We start from the raw sequence: 15,261 nt of genomic DNA, 5'->3' as shown, positions 1-15,261 counted from the left end.
AACCTCTCCAGTGTACTTTTGATAGTTGGAGTCTAGAAAAGCATGTTATCTGAAAGAATCATCTTTAATGAAAAGGAAATACCATGCACTCAGAGAGGGTTTTTTTTTCACTAACGTAAATGAAATGAGGTCATTTTGCTTTGCATAGAATCGAAGGGTCTCCGGTAGCCTTCTAGTTGAGACTCTTGCTTCCAGAGATGATTATCAAAGTTAGAATATGTAACATGCTTGATCAATAGTGAATTTTGTATTCCATGTTGTATGATTTCTACTAATGCCCTACATGTCCAGACATTGGAATTTAGAGTGTCAACAGAAGGAAGTCAAGGGATCCTCCAAGACCATTCAATAAATGTCAGATAAAAATAACTATAAACTTAAATTCTAACTGTATATTTTCATCTAACATTTATTGGATGCTTACCATGTGCTCAAGTACTAAGTTTTACAAACAAATGATCTCTTTCAGTGCTCACAGTGATATGTTTTGGAAAGCAGGATGATCATCTCCCTTATACAGATAGGGAAATAGGGTATCAGAGAGGTTCAGTAGCTTGTCTAAGTGCATAAGGAGATTATGGATGATCCGGAAGCAGATTTAGGCATAGAAACACCTAGTTCGGAGCTATATGGGCTTCTCATAGTTTAATAATGTGGAATCATGTGCATTTTGAGGAAAATTGAATATACATTATCCTATAAGAATCTCAAAGTAATTGGTTTGGATATACATCTTAGAAAGCAGCACCATGACTAAATGGAGACCCTGTGGCTCAAAAATCGAAATGCCCAATTTTGTTATTCTACTATAGATGTTGTAGCCATCTTCCTTCATGACCAGAATATAAGAACATAGGTAAGGATTCCAGAGTGGTTTGAAAAATAGTAGTCGCCTCAAAAGGCTTTGGTTCATTTTGTGAAGAGGCAGCTAAGGCCAGAGGTTTTCTCTTTTGTTTCCCTGGAAGAATGAGATGAGAGATGTTGAGAAAACAAAATTATTAGAGGAAAATATTAACTTCAAGGAAAAAAAAAGTCACGTGGTGGATATCCTCCAAGTGAAACTACATTGAATTTTTTTCTTTCTTTTACATCTCTTGCTTCCCAAACACCGTGAAGTTCCCAGCATTTATATTTTCTTACAAAAATATAAAACCATCTAATAAAATCTTTATAAATAAAATATTTTGAAAAAAGTTATATAAAATTAGCAAAACTAGGTTTTCATGACAAGCTTGTCTTAAAAAAAAGAAAATCTTACCCCAAAGCTCCTTTGTAGCAATAAAAGTTTAAGACAGAAGACATAATAAATCCCTGAGCCCCAACTCTTTTATAGGATTACATCAAATGTTACCAATCATTACATTTCTCTAGAATCTTTTTATTTTTTTTTTCAAAAATTTCAACCTTGGCCTGGCATTATCTACATTTCATCTACATCTACATTTTCATTGTCGACTAGAGGAAAGGCGTTGGGTTCTGCCTGCCCCATGCCCCATTCTTCGCTGACATTTGAAAAATCTCATAGTCATAGGAAGCTTATGTGACTCTCAAGGTCAAAGATATAATCAGCTATAAAGAGAATACACTCTCCTTTTTTATATAAATTCTTATTAAAATCTGCAATTGCCTGGGGTGTAATGATATTCAGCCTGCACTTTCCTTTCTGCTTTGTAACTACTGCTGAAATTGAACTTGGAAAATAGAGGGAAAAGATTGATATTGTCAGTCATTGGGGTTTGCTTTTGACATTCCTCAAATAATGGGATGTATACGGTTATGCAGAAAACAGATTGATTTTTCACAATTTTCCCACAGAGGTAATGGGGAACAGACTGGAGGAAATTCCATGATTTCATTGGGGGAACTATTTGCAACACAACTGAAGAAGAAAACAAACTCAAACCATCTTTTTGTGCAATTTTCCTTTCAATATTTTTAAGTAAGAAATTTGTTAACCAATTTATTTTTATTCCTGTGAGTTTCAGGAATTTGGGAAAATGTTCAGTTATGTAGAAAAGTTACAGAAAGTCTACCAGTTGGGTGAATCACAGGTGATAACAGTTAAAACGATGGTGATGGCGAAGGAATTTACATAATGATTTTCTTCTAAAGATTTAAGATTTATGTTTTAGAATTTCCTTTTTCCACCCCCACCCCCAATTTCTCTCTTTCTCTGCCTCCCTACATCTCAGCAGAGGCTAATTAATAAAATCGATATATTACTGATATTGAAATACAGCCAGATGCCGGGCGTGGTGGCTCACGCCTGTAATCACAGCACTTTGGGAGCCCGAGGCGGGCGGATCACGAGGTCAGGAGATCAAGACCATCCTGGCTAACACAATGAAACCCTGTCTCTACTAAAAATACAAAAAGATTAGCCGGGCATGGTGGTTGAGGCGTGTAGTCCCAGCTACTCGGGAGGCTGAGGCAGGAGAATGGCATGAACCCGGGAGGTGGAGCTTGCAGTGAGCCGAGATCATGCCACTGCACTCCAGCCTGGGCGACAGAGTGAGACTCTGTCTAAAAAAAAACAACAACAACAAAAAAATAGAGCCAGAAATATTGGGGTGTATGCCTAATATCACAGTGTTGGTAGTGACAATGCTAGAATCCCTTCTATTTCAACTTACACAGGCTTTTATTGGTACTAAAGAACGGAATGTACCCATTAATTCAATTTCCTATTTCTTTGAAATATCCCCGTCAACTCAGTTGGTTTAGAGCATGGTACTAATGCAGCCAAGGTTACTGGCTTGGCCTCTCAATGGTATCTTTAGCTTTGCATTTATGAAGCTTCATTTTTTTTCTAACTCCAGACAATCAACTTGCCCAATTTCTTTTATGATCTGGGTATAGATGGTTCATAGAAAATCAGTTTTCACCACTGAAAAAACAAATTCATAGAAACAATGTCACTAAAATAATCAGCCAAAACTAATGAGTCTGCTTCCTTTTTTAAATTAACAAACTTTTTTTTTTTTCCCACTAAGTAGCTCTGTCTGTATCTCTTATTTCTAGTACAAGAAGAGAATTATACCTCATTGCCCCAGATCTCTGGGGTTTAGCCTAGCAGAACCAAGAAATCTCAATAAAGAAGTAGTTGTAAAGTTACTGTGTAAATGTAGTTCTGGGCTACCCACAATTTCTAGTTTCAGACTGGGGTGGTCTTCACCATAAGCCCCGCAAAGACTGGGAGCTGAGGATTCTGAAAAATATGAACAACAGAACCTGGTTCATGTGTAGACATCGCCCCATTACAAATTATGAGTCTCATCTTGAATGCACACTTCCCATTTCAGCATCCTGCCTCTCCAAGTGCCTCGCCTTTTCCCAAGGCATGAAAAGTCTTCACATCATTTGTGGCCTGGAAAGAATTCCAAAGAGTTCCACAAGTCTGGTACTCCCAGGTATGCTGTCCCATACTCTGAACCAGAAACATACCTGGAAGAAGGTTGGAGTCACAATGACCTATTTACAATGAGCTTGTGATTGATTAACTGTCCATAGAGAAAGTAGTGTAAATACATTATTGAGAAATCATTCGTCAGTCTATGAGACATCTAGAGAAGGAAGTTAGAATCTGAGTCATATAGACTAATTAGAAAGTGGCCTCCTTTAAAAAAAAATCTGCTAATTCCTCCACCAACTAATTGTGGAGGCATTATCACACTTAGAACTCCTCTTAGAACTTCCTGCTGCTGATTTGGACGTATCCTTCTCTTTGTCTTGGCAAAATCTACTTGGATAACATTTTCTCATGGGGCTGTACTCAGCCAGCTTTCATCTTGGCAACTCGTTGAAATGCTCAGCTAGCAACTGTATTTTCCTCCTAAGTGAATCCATTTTAAGCTGAACTTTCTAGAGAAAACAAAGGATTTTAAAAAAACCAACAAATTATCAATGGATAGAAATTTAGAGTCTCAGCAAACTACCACAAGGACAGAAAACCAAACACCGCATGTTCTCACTCATAGGTGGGAGTTGAACAATGAGAACACATGGACACAGGGAGGGGAACATCACACACCGGGGCCTGTTGGGAGGTGGGGGACTGGGGGAGGGATAGCATTAGGAGAAATACCTAATATAAATGATGAGTTGATGGGTGCAGCAAATCAACATGGCATATGTATACCTATGTAACAAACCTGCACGTTGTACACATGTACCCCAGAACTTAAAGTATAATAAAAAAAAAAATTTAGAAAAAGAACTCAGATTAGAGGATATATGTTGAAGGTGGAAGAATCTTTTTGGGGAGGACCCTGTTTTTGTTTGTTTGTTTGTTTGTTTGTTTTGTTTTTGAGACAGAGTCTCGCTCTGTCACCAGGCTGGAGTGCATTAACCCAATCTTGGCTCACTGCAACTTCTGCCTCCTGGGTTCAAGAGATTCTCCTGCCTCAGCCTCCTGAGTAACTGTGACTACAAGTGCATGCCCCCACGCCCAGCGAATTTCTGTGTTTTTAGTAGAGACGGGGTTTCACCATGTTGGCCAGGATGGTCTCAATCTCTTGATCTCCTGATCCACCCACCTTGGCCTCTCAAAGTGCTGGGATTACAGGCGTGAGCCACCGCACCCGGCCAGGAAGGACTCTTAAATTCAGATCATACCAGGTGAAATCGATGTTGTCTCCTACGATTATTCATAAAGCAATTTCTGTCCACAAACATGTTTGAATTTAAGAAGTTGTTTTAAGGTTGAGCACTTTTGAGGGAAAAGTAACTGTTGGTGCTGAGGTCCCGAGGTAGATTGCTCTTCACAGTATTTGAAGATAGTTTCTGAAGGAGTTTAGGTTCAGACCCTCTTCTTCTGCTCAGAAAACGTCCCCAATTTCTTATTCCTAGAGCAGCCATGGATTGTCTAGTTTTTCTATTGCTTTGCTGGCAAGTCAGCCAAGTAAGTACATTATTTCATAGTAAAATAAACTTTCCCTTTTTTGTTCCATGGGAAATTACTCAGTTTTTAGTACAGACGTGTCACCCTCACATTTCTCTCTCTGAGATTTGCTTCCCTTTATAATTGTGGATCCTGCCGTGTTTAACAGTGATCAAAAGTTACAGAAGCCTGGTTTTTATTTCTCTTCTTTTGTTACTTCCTAATCTCCAATTTCATTTATTTCCCTTCTCCCCTTCCCATCTGTCCAAAGCCCACTAACAATAGTGACTTAGTGTTTTACTCACATAGATGCACCATGAATGGGTTTGGTGAACGAGATACTTACTCTGTTTTATTGGATTTACTTTTTCATGAAAAATAGAAATGATTATTTATCCATTTGTAGAAACACACACCCTTTTTTTGTAGCCTTCAGGAAAACCAAACAACCATTTTGGTATTTTCCCATTTTGAAGGCATGTCAAACTTGCAAGTGACCGGCACAGAAAATTGCATCTAGCAAATCTCTGCCCTTGTACTTCACGGTTCCATAGACAGAAAGAAAAAGAGAAACCAAGTTCTTAAAAATCTACCTTGGATGTTTCCTGTAGGTGCTCCGTCATTATTTGCTGTTTTTAATTCTTGTGGTGGTTGAATAAAATGCCCTGCTTTAGATGTTTGATTAATATTTCTCCTTTAGCAAACTGCTTTACGCTTAAGATTTTAGATAGATGATGCCATTGACTGTCTCCTTTTTTTTTTTTTTTTTTTTCCAGTTGAGTCTCGCTTTTGTCCCGGCTGGAGTGCAGTGATGCGATCTCAGCTCACTGCAACCTCTGCTTCCTGGGTCCAAGTGATTCTTCTGCCTCAGCCTCCTGAGTAGCTGGCATTACAGGTGCCCACCATCATGTCCAGCTAATTTTTGTATTTTTAGCAGAGATGGGGTTTCACCATGTTGGCCAGGCTGGTCTTGAACTCCTGACCTCGGGTGATCTGCCCATCTTGCCCTCCCAAAGTGCTGGGATTACAGGTATGAGCCACTGCGCCTAGCCAACTGTCCCATTTTTAAAGCATGTGATGGTCATAAAAAAAAGCAAGTCAATGGCTTGTTAAAAATATTGATAGGTGCAACAAACCACCATGGCACATGTATACCTATGTAACAAACCTGCATGTTCTGCACATGTATCCCAGAACTTAAAGTAAAATTAAAAATATGTATATATCTCTACATTTACTTATTAAAAAATAATATTAAAACAAAAGCCAAAGCAATAGGTTACTAATACCTGGGTGCCCATCTTGTTTAGATAGCTAGAGGTATACACTAATTGAAGCAAGTTTTGGGGTCAATGTCCCCACGAAGCAGTTAAATTTAATCTATTCTACTAACACAGTAAATGAGCATTACCCTGAAAATCCATCTTGCTTATACCTGTTATTAATCATTAGAAGTAGTGGTAAGTTTAACTAAATGCTGCCAACCATGCCCCACTATGCCAAATCAAAAAGTAATTCCAACTATGTAGCCTAATGATGATGAATGCAAAGTATCACTGTTGCATACGAAATAAGCATACTGTCAAATAGGTTTCATAGTTTAAATACCTGTTGTACGCAATTTCAGAATGCATCAATGTTTCATTGCAAGCCCGTGAAAGAGTGGTTCAAAGACAATGTCTTTCATGTATGACTGGTAGATTTAATTGCATTGACTCATAGATATGAAAGCCCCTTTCTGTATGCTGAATATATGTGCTTAATTAATACTAAAGAGAGATAACAATCCAACACAGTGCTTATGGAGCATGCTGGACTTTCTAATTAACGTACTAGGACACTCAAGAAAGTTAAAAACACAGGGCCTGGCACAGTGGCTCACGCCTGTAATACCAGCACTTTGGGAGGCTGAGGTGGGTAGATGACGAGGTCAGCAGTTCGAGACCAGCGTCACCAACATGGCAAAACCCCATCTCTACTAAAAATACAAAAAAATTATCTGGGCGTGGTGGCAGGCGCCTGTAATCCCAGCGACTTGGGAGGCTGAGGCAGGAGAATCACTTGAAACTGGAAGGTGGAAGTTGCAGTGAGCGGAGGTTGTGCCACTGCACTCTAGCCTGGGCAATAAGAGCAAAACTCCGTCTAAAAAAAAAAAAAAAAAGAAAGAAAGTTAAAAACATACAAATGATCTACCATCATAGGCAAACTTATTAAAAGAAATGTATAAATGTATTTTGGAGGAATGGCTGTGTTGGGCCTCCCTCTGTGAAGATTGTTTGAGTAATTGGAAAAGTATGACAGAACTATACCAAACAAGAGACAAACCTGTTTGGAAAAAGAGGGACCCAGAAGTGTTACTATATCGTCCTCAACACCAGGAGTTTTCAAACTTCCTTCATTTCTTATAAGCTGTGGAAACCCTGCCCTTAGGAAGGCAAATACAGCCCGAGTTCCCATCCCAGCTCTTCGCTGGCTGTATCTTACTAAATGACTAAGTATCTCTTGTTGCCATTTGCAAAATGGAGAGGATGACAGCAATGCCTATAACACAGGGGTTCTGTGCTTTCCAAAGAGATATCATACTTGAATTATTTAGTATAGTGTCATCCACACAGGTGCTCAATAAATATAAATAATTAGAATTAAAAATAGAACTACATATGATTCAGGAATCCCACTACTCAGTGTATATTCAAAAGAAATGAAGTCAGTATGTAGAAGAGATATCTGAACCCTCATGTTTGTTGCAGCACTATTCACAGTAGCCAAGATAGGGAATCAATGTGTGTCCATCAACAGATGAATGGGTTTAAAAAATGTGGTATATATACACAATGGAGTACTATTCAGCCATAAAAATGAAGGAAATTCTGTCATTTGTAACAACCTGGGTGAACCTGGAGAACATTATGTTAAGTGAAGTAAGCCAGGCACAGAAAAGCCAATACCATGTGATCTCACTCATGTGTGGAATCCAAAATAATTGATGTTATAGAAGGAAAGAGTAGAATGGAAGTGACCAGAGACTGGGGTGGTTGAGAGGAGTGGTTGAGGAAATGTTTGTGAAAAAATAGGAAATTACAAAATTAGGCAGAAAAAAATAAGTTCAAGAGATCTATTGTACTGCATGGTAACTACAGCTAATGGCAATGAATAGTATTCTTGAAAAATGCTAAGAGAATGAATGTTACGTGTTCTCACTACAAAAAGGGTGACTATGTGAAGTAATATATATGTTAACTAGCTAGGTTTACCCATTTCACAATGTATGTATACTTCAAAACATCATGTTGTACACAACAAATACATATTTTTTTCTGTCAATAAATAAATAATAAATATTTTTGAAGAATGGAATGGGAATAAACAACAATTGCGGATTGTGAACATGACAACAATCCACAAGATTCAGCTAGAATTTATTAAATAGTGGTACATTCTCTGTCTTATCTTCAGGCAACATTATTGCCTTCAAAAAAAAAAAAACCGAGAATACTAAATGCCAAAATAAAAAATAAAAGATTATTTATGAAGCTTATCACTGCCTGGCAAGTTTCCATACAGTAGCTAATGAGGACATGAGTAAGTAATTCATTATCCTGCTTGTTAAGTGTGAAATGTTTACCATTTTAATTTGGTTAGTTCTTCCCTTGGTCCAGCGGCTCCGCGAATTAATGAGTGCTGCCGCTGGTTGTAACTTGTGTCCACCAACTGAATGAAGGTAAATCATTCATTAAGGTATGAGAATAAAACAGATGATGAGTTGATATGGCATCCCTTACTGGCTTCAGAAGCTGAGTGTTGGCAGTTAATAGAGGAAATTTAAAAAGTGTATAGGATCAACTTTTAGAATGTTCAATTAATTCAAATAATATATTGTAGAGCTCAACATCATTCTTGGCACAGACTGAACACCTAACAAATAGATATCATCATCACCATCAATATCATCTCTACGGCTGTCATCATTCAACTGTACCCCACCTGAGTCAAATAGTGTTTTCTTCCCATCAATCCAGAATTCCAAGTTATGTCTATTCAGAAAAAAGAATGAAGCCTATTTATATGACACCCACACAAATAGACAAACCATTTCATGACTAGTGTGGCTAAAATCATTTTTGGACAAATAAACACTGATTTCACGTAGAATTTCAAGTTTTGATAAGATTTAAAAAATGTTTTCTAAGACACCAGTGAACTTCATTATATTTCATTGTCTTTCTTAATTTCTACACTACATATTTTACAATGAATAAAGTGAGAGGTTGGGATGGCTTTCCTGAAGCAGGATGGAAGAGGTATAGAGAAATGAGGAAATGAATCCAGGGTTGTCAGGTCTGAGGTGTGGTTTGACTCCTGTTCTGCCAGTCTCTGATACTTTGGGGGGATTGCTGAAGAGCCAGAGATGACGGTGTAGTGAGGATCTGAAGAGATAGATGATAGATAGATAGATAGATGATAGATAGATAGATAGATAGATAGATAGATAGATAGATAGATAGATGATAGATTAGATAGATGATAGATACATACATACATACATACATACATAGATACATAGATGAACAGATAGACAAACAGACCGACAATAGGTAGACCAAAAGATAGAGATAAGTAGATAGAAAGACATAGATTTATTTATAGAATATCTGCAGTGTCCATTTTATTTTCCTATTGTAGCTCCAGCTAATGCGTGAGACTAGCACTTGACAGGTAGACAAATGAGATAAAACTATCTTAGCACACCAGAAAAGAAAGTTGCTGCTACATTTTGCAATCAGGTGACCACCAAAATATCTCAAAGACTGAGAACCCAGAGAAGAGCGTGATGTTTTCATTCTTATGGCACCTTAGATTAAGTTCTTAGTCGGATATGCTTTAAACTAAAACAGGAGTGATGTTAGTGGTTATCTGTATTCACTGTGCACTGAAAGCTGTTAAACAAACTGGGTGAGATTTTTTGGCTTGAGGTTGGTGTCATTTCTCCAAGGCCAAGCTTTATTTCCAGAGCCTCGTGGTTTTGAATCCCGGTCTGGAGTTGGCATTCCAATTTACCCTCGGCCTGCCACAGCTAGATTGAATTTGCTGTTTCTGGACTCAAGTGCTGAACAAGATCCTGGTGCCTCAGGTAGGGGATGTTTGAAAAGAGAGGACAAAAACTCTGTCTGCAGTCGGCTTTGCTCAGAGAATGGAATCACCCGTTAATATGTGGTGGAACTACAGTGCAGGCATTGAACTCCTGTATGTGACATATTAATGCACGAGTATTTAATTTCTTCTATGGAAAAGTAAAGTATATTTCCTTCCATAAGTTTGTCCAAATCGAGCAGATATAAAGTACTAACGGTAAGGTCATAGAATTAGCCCTCCTACATTTCTGGCACCTTGGCAATTTACATTGCTCATGGTTTCCAGTGGATTCCTGAAAACACCCTCTTAGTCAATTTTGCATAAATGATGACAGAATAATCATAAATGTAAATTAGGAACAGCATCACAGTCCTTCAAAGGGTAAACATTTAAAAGGTAACTAGTGTATAACAGATATTTTAAAAACAATCTGCTCTCAGTGGATTATAAAACAAACCACGGGGGAAATACTGTAGTGAGTGCAGACTGACATATCTCTTCCCCAAACCATTTGCAAAATTAGATTTGAAATCTTCTGGTTCCCCCTTTCTTTGCTGTCTGCCAAACAATGCCTTCATCCCTGTTTTGCCCAGTCTAACTCAATGAAACTCTACAAGAATTTCTTGAACCTCTCTCCATGCCCAAACATCCCTAATATGGGTAGTTGCTACAAATCTCCCCACTAGTGTTCAATGTTTTTAGTTTGATTTTATCCAAGATAAGATTCAACTATGCCTCTCCCCATCCTCTCTGCCCACCCTGGTGAACTTTGCATAAAAACTTTCCTGTATTTTGTAGTGTGAATATGAGATACGGGAGCAGGTTTTTGATGGTGTGGCGTAGAGGAGAAGGGTCAGAATGGAAGGAGGGAGTTGAGGGTGGGGAACAAAGAAGCACACAGTGCCATTTTGCTTATGGCCTGTCGTTTTGGGGCTCCATTTGGGAATAAAAAAGACTTAAGTTTTTTTCCTCCTGATTGATAGGGACGACTTATTACTTATATCCCTAGGTAATCCTAAACATTACTGCTTTAAAAGACAGATAATCATCTCTCCTTTATTTAATCCAGTTTGTACATTTTCATTGGCTTGTAACTGAAATAGAAAAATACTACGTAGGAAGACTATTCCTTCGTTCAATATTCTAAATTTTTGTTTTTGCCAGAACTGACTAGGAAGGATTAGATAGGAGCCATTTAATTAGGCAGAGTTACACTAGTTTCTGTTTAATATAAAACATAAAACAATCTTTATTTTATCTTTAGAGGAATTTGATCATTGACGGATAAGGGAGAGAGAAAATCAAGCATTTGGGGAACAAAACGTTTCATAGTCAATACAAATAAATACATTGTAATTAGTTTCTCCTTCAGTTTTTAGGGAGTACTAGGGATGTGCAAGGGATGCTCAGACTCATGTAATGTGAATACAATGGTGGAACATTTTTCTTACAATTTATTATTAAATTCACCCGTAGTGTAGTTGGCCTCACTCTACAGAAATTGTAGCCATATACATTATAGAAGAGCCAAAGGCAGATAAAACGATTATCTAACCCAAGTTTCATTACCCAGTGGTTCCCATTACTCTCCATTTCTTTCTCTATACTCTCTGTCTCAGAAATGTTCCCATTCCAGAGTTTTAAACTCTTATTTCTGCATGGAAGACTCTTGGATAAAGCTTGTTTCCAACTTCTCTTGAGCTTCAGACCTAGGTTTACAACGACACTCTAGACATTTCAGTAAAAACGTCCTTCTTTTTCAGCTCATGCAAACCACAAGTCAGCATTTTTATCCATTATCTAATTGGTGGATTAGACCCAGTTATCAGTACATGTATTTCCTGGGTGAAAAATATCTTAAAATCACAGCATTGTGTTATCATTTGAATAGAACTGGTAATTCATTGTAGAGTTTTGATACCAGCATTCTGTCACAATGGACTCATTTATACGTTTTATTTCAATTCCCACACTTATTCAGTTGACAAATTTTGTTATCTCTTCCAAAAGAAGCAATTTACTTGATTTTTCTCTTCATTACAGCATCAAAACTTCTTATCTAAAATAGCTTCCAATGCAAACTGCTTTTGTTTCTATTCTTCGGGACATTCAGTTAGCATTTTGTTAGGCACCATTTTTATGATGTCATTTCAACTTAAAAAATATAACTTAGAATTGTAGTATCTTAAAATGTGATCTTATTTCTCCACTTTGATTTTAGGAGCTTTTATGAATTTCAGTCAAGCTGAAGACATCGTGTAGCTCAAATGCGTTCTTTCATCTTGAAACCACTGATTTCACTGAAATCAGTTGCTGATTTAGTGTTAATTGAACCAAATGAGGGTTTATATATTCTTGTTGATATGCTTATTAACATAATTAGTTGACATTTAAGAACAAATAGACTGCTGAGAAACAGTCATCTTGAACAATTTGACTAAGAACAAGGTGAATATTCCACAGTCTAATAAAATATGGTGTAAAAAATGAAAAGCCATGCTTAGCTATTGCCGCATGAAATTTCTCTTTCATCTTCAAGTGACTGTTAGACACATGAGATAAACTGAAATTACTTTTGAACACTTTACCCAGGATTTTTCTAAGAAATTCATTAGCCCGAGGTAGTATAAATCTCATTCTGCTTTAGCAGCAATATCTGTGAGATGCTCACAAATCACCCTTCACTTCTGTTTTCCATTCACCTCTGTTTTCTGTTCACCTCTGTACCATTTACCTAATTCTGTTTCCTGAAGAAATCAGCTCACTCACATAGATACTGTCCCATCAAGAGCACTGAGAAGAATCTAAGGGGAAAAATAGGAAAGAAATCAATTTCTGAAGTTCCTTTTAACCCTACTGTTTTGAGCATTGGTTCTCAAGTTTGCCTAGGATACAAAGATTCATATGTTAATATGTTTTAAAATTGTTCATTAAAGTACTGAAAACAAATATTATCGCAATGGAAGTTTTAATGAAAGTGGAAAAATTGAATATATCTCAGAAGGCATAGTTAAATACTGCAAGATTTTCTCCAGAAAGATGCAGCTGTACAGTGCTGTGAATCATAGCTGTGTGAGGCTTATCTGCAGAAAAGCAGAGCCGATGGTTTTGGTTATTTTAATACACATGTTATCCCCACCTACAATAACTTGTTTAAGACTCATAATTCCCACCTTGCCCTACAATTATGTTGTGCAGACTGTTCTAAAACAGGAGGCACTGCCATTAAAATGTGCACTATGCTTTGGTTCTGCTGAAAATACTAAATGCTTGTGGGCAATCTTAGTGACCACATGCTGAGGCTAGTTACAGAAATTCTCATTCTAGGTGACTGTGCTGGTAAATGTACTCTCATGAAACACAAGCACAATTTGGAGTTCCATGTGTTATCCAAGCAAGGACATCCCATAGGCTCCTCAATGACTAACTTAAAAGTGTGAGATGCCATCTGCTGGAAATTGATAATATGGACTATTATATTATGCAATAATACTTAGGCTTTGTCTATCAGCCAGACTGAACACTGATGATGTTTGTATTTATCTTCTCCTTCCCCTACTTTAGAAGAATGATGTATACATAGGATTATTAAACTACTTAGGAAAACTCCTGTATCTCTTTCTTCTAAACAACCTTCCACTCTAAGATATCAATTTAATGTAATGTTAGTTTTTAGGTTGGGAGAGGCTGATGGAAGGAAGAGTAAATATAAGCCATACCCAGTCTATACTCAATGATAAGTTACATCTTACTTTCAGAAATGTTAAAACAGGAAAATTTTTACCTTAGCATTTCAGAAAATTAGATATTACAATAGTAATGTTCATCTTACATTAATCATGAGCACAATTGACACATTCAGCATTACATCATGTAACGTACATCAAAGGTAAACATGCTGAATGTTTGCAATTTGGTCAATTAAATAGGGATAATATGTGACGGTGTTTGAGAATGTCTTGCTTATACAGTGCTTACCACTATGATGCAGATATTTGGAGAATTTACAAGTGATCAGACATTATAGTCAACATAGGTCCTGAAATGAGTTAGCCATTCCAAGAACATTCTGTAGCATTAGAATATAGACTGACAAATTCCACATGTGCTTGACACATAGTAGGTGGTTAATAAATACTGACTGACACATGGGCTCAAAATTAGTTCTGAGCTGATGAGTCCTATTGAGCTTATGGGTTGTTGTTGACCCTTTGGGAGTCTGATGTGTATATTTCTTTAGTTCATTTTTTTATTTGAACAAATACATTGATGCTTTGGAATGTATTTTGGAATGATGGTGTACATCATTTTGCTTTTTTGTTAGTTAAAATTATCAGAAATTTCTTTATTTCTTAAAATGTACCAAATTAAAGGTAACCTACCCATGTAGGTTATCTTATTGATCAAAGTACACAGATGGTGCCACATCCAATTGATGGTTAGGTAAGCTCCCATGATTTACCTGAAAACAATAGAGTTAATGTCATTTAGCTCGTGTAAAATAATTCTATTCAAATGATAACATAACTTAATGCTATAATTTTAAGATATTTTTCACCCAGGAAATACATGTACTGATAACTGGGTCTCATCCAATATATTATAATTGGGCCTGTTTTGAGATCTATTTTTAAAAATTTTTCGCCTTTAAGAATGCTTTTTGGTGTTCTTGTTGGGCCAGTCTTTATCTCAGTGGGCAAATATCTCAGGAAAACAGAAAGAAATGGTACAGAAGTGAACAGAAAACAGACATGAATGAAAAATAGAGGTGAATGGTAAACAGATGGGAAGGATAGTTCATGAGCATGTCACAGATATTTTTGCTGAAACAGAATGAAATCTGTGTTAGCTTGGGCTATTGAATCTCTTAGAAAAAGATGAGCAAGGCCAGGCGCGGTGGCTCACACCTATAATCCTATAATCCTAGCGCTTTGGGAGGCCAAGGCGGGCGGATCACCTGAGGTCAGGAGTTCGAGACCAGCCTGACCAACATGGAGAAACCCCATCTACTAAAAATACAAAATTAGCCAGGTGTGGTGGCACATGCCTGTGATCCCAGCCACTTGGGAAGCTGAGGCAAGAGAATCGCTTGAATCCAGGAGGTGGAGGTTGCAGTGAGCCGAGATCATGCTGTTGCACTCCAGCCTGGGCAACAAGAGCAAAAAAACTCTGTCTAAACAAAAAAAAAGAAAAGAAAAAGAAAAAGATGAGCAAAATGGTCAAAAGTAATTGCAGTTTATCTCTTCTGT

The sequence above is a fragment of the Hylobates moloch genome, unplaced genomic scaffold (genome assembly GCF_009828535.3).
Source record: "Hylobates moloch isolate HMO894 unplaced genomic scaffold, HMol_V3 SCAFFOLD_15, whole genome shotgun sequence".
Classification (NCBI taxonomy): domain Eukaryota; kingdom Metazoa; phylum Chordata; class Mammalia; order Primates; family Hylobatidae; genus Hylobates; species Hylobates moloch.
Note: the sequence above shows the minus strand (reverse complement) of the source record.